This window comes from Peromyscus californicus, unplaced genomic scaffold (genome assembly GCF_007827085.1).
Source record: "Peromyscus californicus insignis strain IS unplaced genomic scaffold, ASM782708v3 Scaffold_10__1_contigs__length_136768540, whole genome shotgun sequence".
Lineage (NCBI taxonomy): Eukaryota > Metazoa > Chordata > Mammalia > Rodentia > Cricetidae > Peromyscus > Peromyscus californicus.
In genome coordinates, this window is record NW_026294391.1 from 52847323 (window position 1) to 52856018 (window position 8696).

Genomic DNA, 8696 nt, shown 5'->3' on the forward strand with positions numbered 1-8696 from the left:
ATGGTTTACAAGTTGCAGTATGACTCTCCCCATGGCTAGTTTAATGACACAGTCAAAGCTGAAAAAGGGAAATTTGTCATCAATGGGAAGGCCATCACTATCTTCCAGGAGCAAGGTCCTGCCAACAACAAATAGGGTGATGCTGATGCTAAATATGTTGAGGAGTCTACTGGTGTCTTCATTACCATGGAAAAGAATCAGTTCCACTTGAAGGGTGAGGCCAAAAGAGTCATCATCTCTGCCCCTTCTGCTGATGCCCCCATGTTTGTGATGGGTGTGAACCATAAGAAGTATGACAACTTACTCAAGACAGCAATGCTTCCTGTACCACCAACGGTTTAACCCCCCTGGGCAAGGTCACCCATGACAAATTCAGCATTGTGGAAGGACACATGACTACAACCCATGCCACCAGTGCTACCCAGAAGAAAGTGGATGGTCTCTTTGGGAAGCTGTGACATGATGGCTCTGGGGCTGCCCAGAACATCACCTCTGCATCCACTGGTGCTGCCAAGGCTGTGGGCAAGATCATCCCAGAGCTAAATGGGTAGCTCACTGGCATGGCCTTCCATGTTCCTATCCCTAATGTGTCTGTCATGGATCTGACATGCTGCCTGGAAAAATCTACTAAGTATGATGGCATCAAGAAGGTGGTGAAGCAGGCATCTAAAGGTCTACTAAAGGGTATCCTGGGCTACACTGAGGACCAGGTTGTCTCCTGTGACTTTAACAGTGACATTCACTCTTATACCTTCGATGCTTGGGCTGGCATTGCTCTCAATAACAACTTTGTAAAACTCATTTCCTGGTTTGACAATGAATATGGCTACAGCAATAGGGTGGTGTGGACCTCATGGTGTACATGGCCTCCAAGGAGTAAGAAGCCCTAGACCACCCACTCCGGCAAGAACATGATAGCATGAGAGAGGCCCTAGGCTGCTGAAGAGTCCTTGTCCCAAGTCAGCCCCCAACACTGAGCATCTCCCTCATATTTTCCATTCCAGAAGAATGGGAGGGGCTTAGGGAGTCCTAGTTTATTGAATATCATCAATAAAGTTCATTACACCCACCCCACCAAAAAATAAAGAACAGTCAAGGAAGTAGAGGTTAAAGGTAGATGGAAATAATCACTAAATTATGTAAAAAATTCTTAAAACTTCACAACAAAGCAGAAATATAAAAGTGAGCAAAAAGACTTAAATAGACACTTTGTTGTGGACTATTTGTTTAACTAGACAAAGATGTGTTGCATTTGTGTTAATTAAATAAAATTAACCTGGACTCAAGGAGGCGGGGTTAGGAACTAGTTGACAGGAAGTAGGAGCGAGGATCACAGCGTGGGTTTTGTAGTTGGGGCAGTGTGAAAGTAGAGAGGCTTCCATGGATGCCAGCTAAGAGAGAAATTTAGCCAGTTTCTACTCTATCTCTCTGAGCTTGCAGATTTTCACCCTAGCCCAGTTTTATTAGAAAGATAGAGATTCATTTAAAGCTACCTTTAGTGGCAGCAACAGAGCCATTGTCTGGGGAAACAGAATTCCCTCAAGGCTATGGCCTGAGCAGCTGGGCCATTAGTAGTTTAAAGGGCAGCTACTGTGAGGAAGGTAAAACAGCAACACTTCCTCAAAGAAGACACACAGGTGGTAAACTAGCATGAGAAATGTTCAACATTACATGTCTTTAGGGAACTACAACTTCAAATGACAATGTGGTAATGTTGCTGCTCTACTTGGTGGTGTGAACCTGGGAGAACAGGGCCTAAAAGTGAGGCAGACTAAAGTCTCTTGCAATAAACCAGCTTTATTAAGAGCATCAGACAGCTTATACTCTGCGGGTTAAAAAGAATTACCTCAGTAAACTATACAACCACAAGGATAAGCTACATGTGTCAAAAACATGTTTTTCCATAGAGGCCTATGAATAACAACAGCTGAAGTAAACTCACTCCTATCCACTACCGAATTTCTAAATGGTCTTATTAAATAAAAAAAACACAGAGCCAAATATAGGGGTGAAAGACTTAGAGAGATCAGGGAAATAGGAAAAACCACCAGCCAACCTTACCTCACCAACTCTGCAGCTTCCAAATGCGATCTACTTCCTATCTACCACACCTTTATACGTCTTGCTTTTCTGCCCTCTGATTGGCTCTTAGCCCAGTTACCTCACTTCCTTGTCACTGTCTATACAGACTTCCAAGTCTCTATGGTTGGTACTGGGATTAAAGAAATGTGTCACCACACTTGGCTCTGTACCCTAGTATGGCCTTGAACACACAGAGACCCTGCCTGCTAAGTGATTGGATTAAGGGAGTGTGTTGCCTGACTCTGTTTACTTAATATGGCTGGCCTTTCCTCCCCTGATCTCAAGGCAAGCTTTATTTATTTATTTATCAAAGCACAAATAAAATACCACCACATTTCAGCACAAATAAAATATCACCACACACTACACCTGGGAGCACAGAAACACTTTCCAAGAACAATTCTGTGTTTTGAAGGAACTGAGGTCACAAGACTCTTGTTATGTTTTCTTGGGATTTCCTCACAAACACTCAGAATTCTAACACAACTCTAATCTTGGACTATATTCTGTCATGGTAACAGCATATACTCTTTTTAATGACCAAATCCAAAGCACCAAGATCACCAAGGGCTGTAAGGAAGTGCAGCAGTAGAAATACTCACTGCAAAATGGAATAGCCACTTGACACTTACATAGTTTCTTAAAGAAATAAGCATACACCCCCTATATGATCCACCAACTGTGTTTCTTGGTATTTACCTAAATGAGAAGATAGTTTGTTTATATCTGCATCAAAACATACACATATATTTACAACATCTTTATTCATAATTGGTAAAGCTTTGGAGTAAAAAATATTTTTTCAGTAGGTGAATGTGTACTTGAAATGATATTCAGAAATGGAATATTATTCAACACTAAGTAGAAATAATTTTTAGCCATAAAAACATGTAAAAGAATCTTAAATGCACATTAGCAAGTGAAAGAAACCTATCTGAAAATACTATATATTGTGTATTATTGCACCTGTGTTAAAACTATAGAAATCATGAAAAGATAGGTTCTTACCAAGGATTGTTGGGGAAGAAAAGAAATAGGAAGAGTACAGGGACTATTAAGTCATTAAAACTATTCTGTAAAATACTATAACTGTAGATATATGCCAAATGTGAAGACCTACAGTTGGAATACCTTCAAGAATGTGCCCTAATAAAGTTACAGACTTTATTAGGTAAAGATGATTATTGATGTAGGATTATCAATTAACAAATATACCATTGCTACCGTAGAATATTGATAATAGAGGAAACGTTGCATGTGTGAGAATGGGAGAACGTGAAGACTATCTGCACTTTGTTCTGAACTTTGTTGTGAAGCTAACATTTCTCTAAAAGATCAATTCTACAGAAAAAAATGGCATTCTTAGGTGACTTCAGGCAGAGATACCTGCTTGTGATTTTAAGAGGTAAGTAAACAAAGAGAAACTCACATTCTCACTTTCTTTCCCTTTGTTCTGGATGATGTAAAAGTGTTTTTGGTTGTACTGTAAGCCTGAAGCAGTCATTCTGTCATAGCTCTTGTTGAGGTCCTCAGGAAACACACGACCATCACATATCCATAGAGGAGTTGGATGAATGCAAGAAAGGTTTAGAGACGATCAGGGAACATTGAATGGAAGTCACTGTAAGCAGAAAGGAAACAGAACTACCCTCGTAATTTCAGAGCATTTGTACCAGGAACTTTATCCAAATAGGGGTCATATATTTGTGTCCTGAGCATGTGTGCTTGTGGCTTAGCTGATTAAATGTGTTTAGCTGATGAAATTTGTACACTATGATCTCACTGGAAGATAGCAAATACTTTGACTGAAAGCATACAGCTATTAAAAATATCCTATCAATTAAACAACATCAGATATACAAGTATCTCAGTGTAAAACATAAAACACAAGGCAATATGACCCTTGTGGAGAATATCCATTTCAAAGTAATGGATTCCAATCAAAATTAATTCAATGACATTCCAAAGAATTCAAATTATAAGAATATTGAATGAAGTGAAAGGGGCTGCAAGTAAACTTCAAAGCAAATCCAAAGAGCACAAAAATAAACAGCTGAATGAAATTTCACCACAAGATATGAAATTAGAATCCAGTAAAGAGAGAAATACTGAAAAACTATAATTTTAGAAATGAAAAGTTCACAAGTCAAACAAAAAAAATCACTAAAAAGTATCACCAATGGAATTGATCATCAAGTTAAAAAAAGAATAACAGGGATGGAATACAAGGTAGATGAATCAGAAGTTTGGGACTTGGAAAAAGAGAAAAATAATGATAAAATATGAACACAACGTTCAAGATCTACAAGACATCATGAAAAGACAAAATTTACAAGCAGTGGTGATAGAAGAAGAATTTTAGGCTAAAAGCATACATAACATACTGAATAAAATAGTAGCATGAAATTACTCAAAATTACTGTAAGGAAAAAGATGATCATCCATTTTCATGAAGTATTTATAGCTTTAATCCTAGTACTTGGGAGGCAGAAATAGACCCACATCTGTGAGTTCAAGGCCAGTGTAGTCTACATAATAAGTTCCAGGATAGCCAAGCTATGTAGTGAGATCTTGTCTCAATAAATGAATAAATAAATAAATAAATACATACATAAATAACAAAAAGCAAAAAAAGAAGTATTTATACCACCAAACAGACAAGACCATAAAAGAATCTCCACATGTCATATTATAGTTAAACTACTAAACCTAAAGTAATATGTTGAAAGCAGCAAAAGACAAATACCAAGTCACATTTATAGGCAAACCCATCAAAATTATTACTGATTTCCCAACAGAAAAATCTAACAGCCAGGAAAGCTTGGGATGATGCTCACCAAACCCACTGAATGACAACCGTTGCTAACCCAGAAGAGTGTATTCAGGAAAAATTACCTGTTTTAACTGAGGAAGAAAGTAAAATTCTCCATGATACTAACAGGCTAAAGGAATTCATGATATTCATGATCACTAAGACAGCACTACAGAAGCCACTTGAAAGAATCCTAAACACAAAAGAGAAAGATAAACACAGCCATATGGATACAGGAAAGAAAAACCATGTTAGAACAGTAGTTAAGCAAATAAAGAACAGTAAAACACCAAACACTACAAAATCAACAAAACAATTACATACCACTCAATAGCAACTTTGAATATTGGTGGACTCAACTCCCAATGAAATAACACGGATATGGCTGGGGTGATAGCTCATCTGTTATAATACTTCCTGCATAAACAATCACGAATTCAGATCCTTAGGACCCACATAGATGCTAAATTGGCATGACAGCCCATCTGTTTTGTCAATTTCAGAAGTTAGAAACAGAGGAATCCTAGAACAAGCTAACTAGTAAGACTTGCCATATCAGCAAGCTCGGAGTTTTTCTGAGAGATCTTGCTACAAAATAAATAGGGTATAATATTCCCAACATCAACCTTGTGCTCATGTGCACATGCACACTTGCATGCGCGTGCACACATACACACACCACAAACACATGACAATAAGACAAAAATGACACGGATTGGATTTTTAAGGAGGATGAATCCATTTCTTGCCTTCAAGAAACATGCCTCACCATTAAGTATAAATGTAATTTGGTGAAAGGATTGGAAAAGTTATTCCAAACAAATGAACCCCTAAAGCTAGTAAGGGTCATATTCTAATATGTAAAAAAAAAAATAGACCTCAGACAAAAATTAATTGGGTGATAAAGAAGATTATTTGACATTGTTAGGTTGTTCAGCTTGACAGAGCTTTTGGGTTCAGCCATCCTTCAAAAATGCCAGGCTCTCGAGTAAATGTTTAAATTGGAGAGTTTCAGACCTGAGGTAGAAGAAGAACTATGTACCTTTAAAGTTTCTTGGAGAAAGAGATATTTCACTACAAGGAAACAAACTTAGTTAATATGTGATCTGTACTAGGTGACCAAGGTAGGGAATGAGGGCACATGTGTCTTATGCTATGTGACAGAGAAGTGAAACCTGGTTAATGTGAAACCCATAGGATATGACAGTAGTCGTGATGCCTATGATCTTGGGTAACAGTTTAGTGTGCTGCCACACTGTTCACAGGGACAGTGGCCTGAGTATGTCCCTGCCTTGATCTAAGCCTCCACTGCTGAAGACCTGTGTCCTAGTTAGGGTTACTATTGCTGTGATGAAACAACATGACCAAAGCTTTAACTTGGGGAGGGAAGGGTTGGTTTGGCTTATACTGTTCATCACTGAAGGAAGTCATGACAGGAACTCACACAGGGCAAGAAGCTAGAGGCAGGAGCTGATGCAGAGGCCATGGAGGAGTGCTGCTTACTGGCTTTCTCCCCATGGCTTGCTAAGTATGCTTTTTTATAGAACTCTAAACCACCAGCTGAGGGGTGGCCCCACCCCCAATGGCCTGGGCCCTCCCCCATCAATCACTAATTATGGAAATGCCTTACAGCAGTGGTTCTCAACTAGTGGATCACAAACCCTCTGGGGGTAGCATATCAGATATTTACATTATAATACATAAGAGTAGCAAAATAACAGTTACAAAGTAGCAATGAAATAATTTTCTGGTTGGGGGTCACCACAGTATGAGCAACTGTATTAAAAGATCACAGCATTAGGAAGATTGAGAAGCATTGCCCTACAGGCTTGCCTACAACCTGATCTTATGGAGGTATTTTCTTAACTGAGGTTCCTGTCTCTCAAATAACTTTATCTTGTGTTAAGTTGACATTAAATTACCCAGCATAACCTAGTTACTTGGAAATACTTGATTCTCTAAGAAATACTAATTAAGGAAACAATCCATCAAGAGAAAAATACAATTCTAAAAAATACTCCAAAACCATGGTGTATCCAATTTCATAAAACTAACATTACTGGTGGGTAAGTGCACAGATAACCCCAAACAAGAATAGTGGATGATTTCGATACCCTACTCTCACCAATAGACATATTATCCTGAACAAATACAACCAAAATGCCTTAGTTAAATTACCTCATATTACAAGTGGACCTAAGAGATAGCTATAGAACACTCCATCAAAACACTGCAGAATCATATTCTTCTCAGCAGTCTATAGAAATTTTTGACAAATACAGGAAAACTGAGAAACAAAGAAATTCTTAACAAATACAGGAAAATTTAAATAATTTCTTATACTGATATGACCACGACAGAATAAAACTAGGGAGAGAAATTATAAAGAATGTACAAGCTTATGAGATTTGTTAATTGACAAATGGATTATCAAAGCATTTTAATTTTTTAAAAGGGTTAGAATATAATGAAAAGGAAAGATTCCAAAACATTTGAGATATAAGGAAAAGAAAAAGGTGTCCATGTTCTCTACTCTTACTCAACATAATACTAAAATTCTTAGCTAGGAAAATAAGACAAGAGAGGAAATAAAGGGGATACAAATAGGAAAAGATATTCAAGTGTGCTTATTAGCAGATGATATTTCTATACATAATAAACAATGAAGACTCCACTATAAAACTTTTAGATTCGTTGAGTATTTTTCCAGCAAAGTAGTAGGTTACAAAATTTATGTGTATGTTCAGCCAACAAACATGCAGAAAAAAAATAAGGGGAAACAATTGACACATAATTCCCTACAAAAATACCCCATAATAAACTTAATCAAAGAAATAAAAGATTTTCCAGATGAAAATCTTAAAACAGTGAAGAAATAGAGGAAGCTATTAGAAGACGGAAACCCTCCATGTTTTTAGATTGTAAGAAATAATATTATGAAAATGGATATAGTACAAGCACAATCTATAGATTCAATGCAATCCCTATCACAATTCCAATGACATATTAACAGAAATAAATAGATCACAAAATTCATGCAGAAACCCTAGACGACTTTGTGTAATAAATCCTTCTAATTCTTAATATAAAGAATAATTCTGGAAGTATCATCATAACTAATTTAAATTATACTACAGAGCCAGAGCCATAGTTACCAAAACAATGTGGTGGTACTGCCACAACAACAGACATGTAGGCCACTGGAAGAAAGTACAGCACCTAGATATAAGCCCGCAGAGCTACAGCCATGTAAGACCAAAAATACATTGGAGAAAATATAGTCTTAAACAAGTGGTGCAGATATCTCATGGACACATACAAGATTATTCAAACTAAGATCTATGTTTCACCTTGAACAAAAATTTACTCAAAATTGATCAAAGACCTTACTGTAAGACTTGAGGCTCTGAAACTGTTAGAGGAAAAAGTAGGGATACACTAGAAGATATAGGCACAGGTAAATTCTTTTTGAATAGAATTATAGTTGCTCAAGAAATAACACTAAAAATTGTTGTATGAGATCTTGTGAAATTAAAAGGAAATAATTATGTTAAGACAAAATTTATAGGTTATTACATATTTGATATTTGTACAATTGACAGAAAATTAACATTTAGAATATTAAATATAACACAAAAAAACTAAACAAGAAACAAACTACCCAATCAATAAATAGGCTATGAAATGTTTAGTTCTCAAAAAGTAAAGTACAATTAAGTGCAATTTGACAGTAGACACATGAAAGCCTGTTCAACCTGACTATCAATCAAAGAAGTGCAAATTCCCAGTATATTGAAACTCT

General features: G+C 36.9%; 1 pseudogene; it reads left to right on the forward strand.

Moving 5' to 3' along the window:
• On the forward strand, nucleotides 1–890 carry LOC128116719 (glyceraldehyde-3-phosphate dehydrogenase-like; annotated as a pseudogene).
• The last annotated feature ends 7806 nt before the right edge of the window (nucleotides 891–8696 follow it).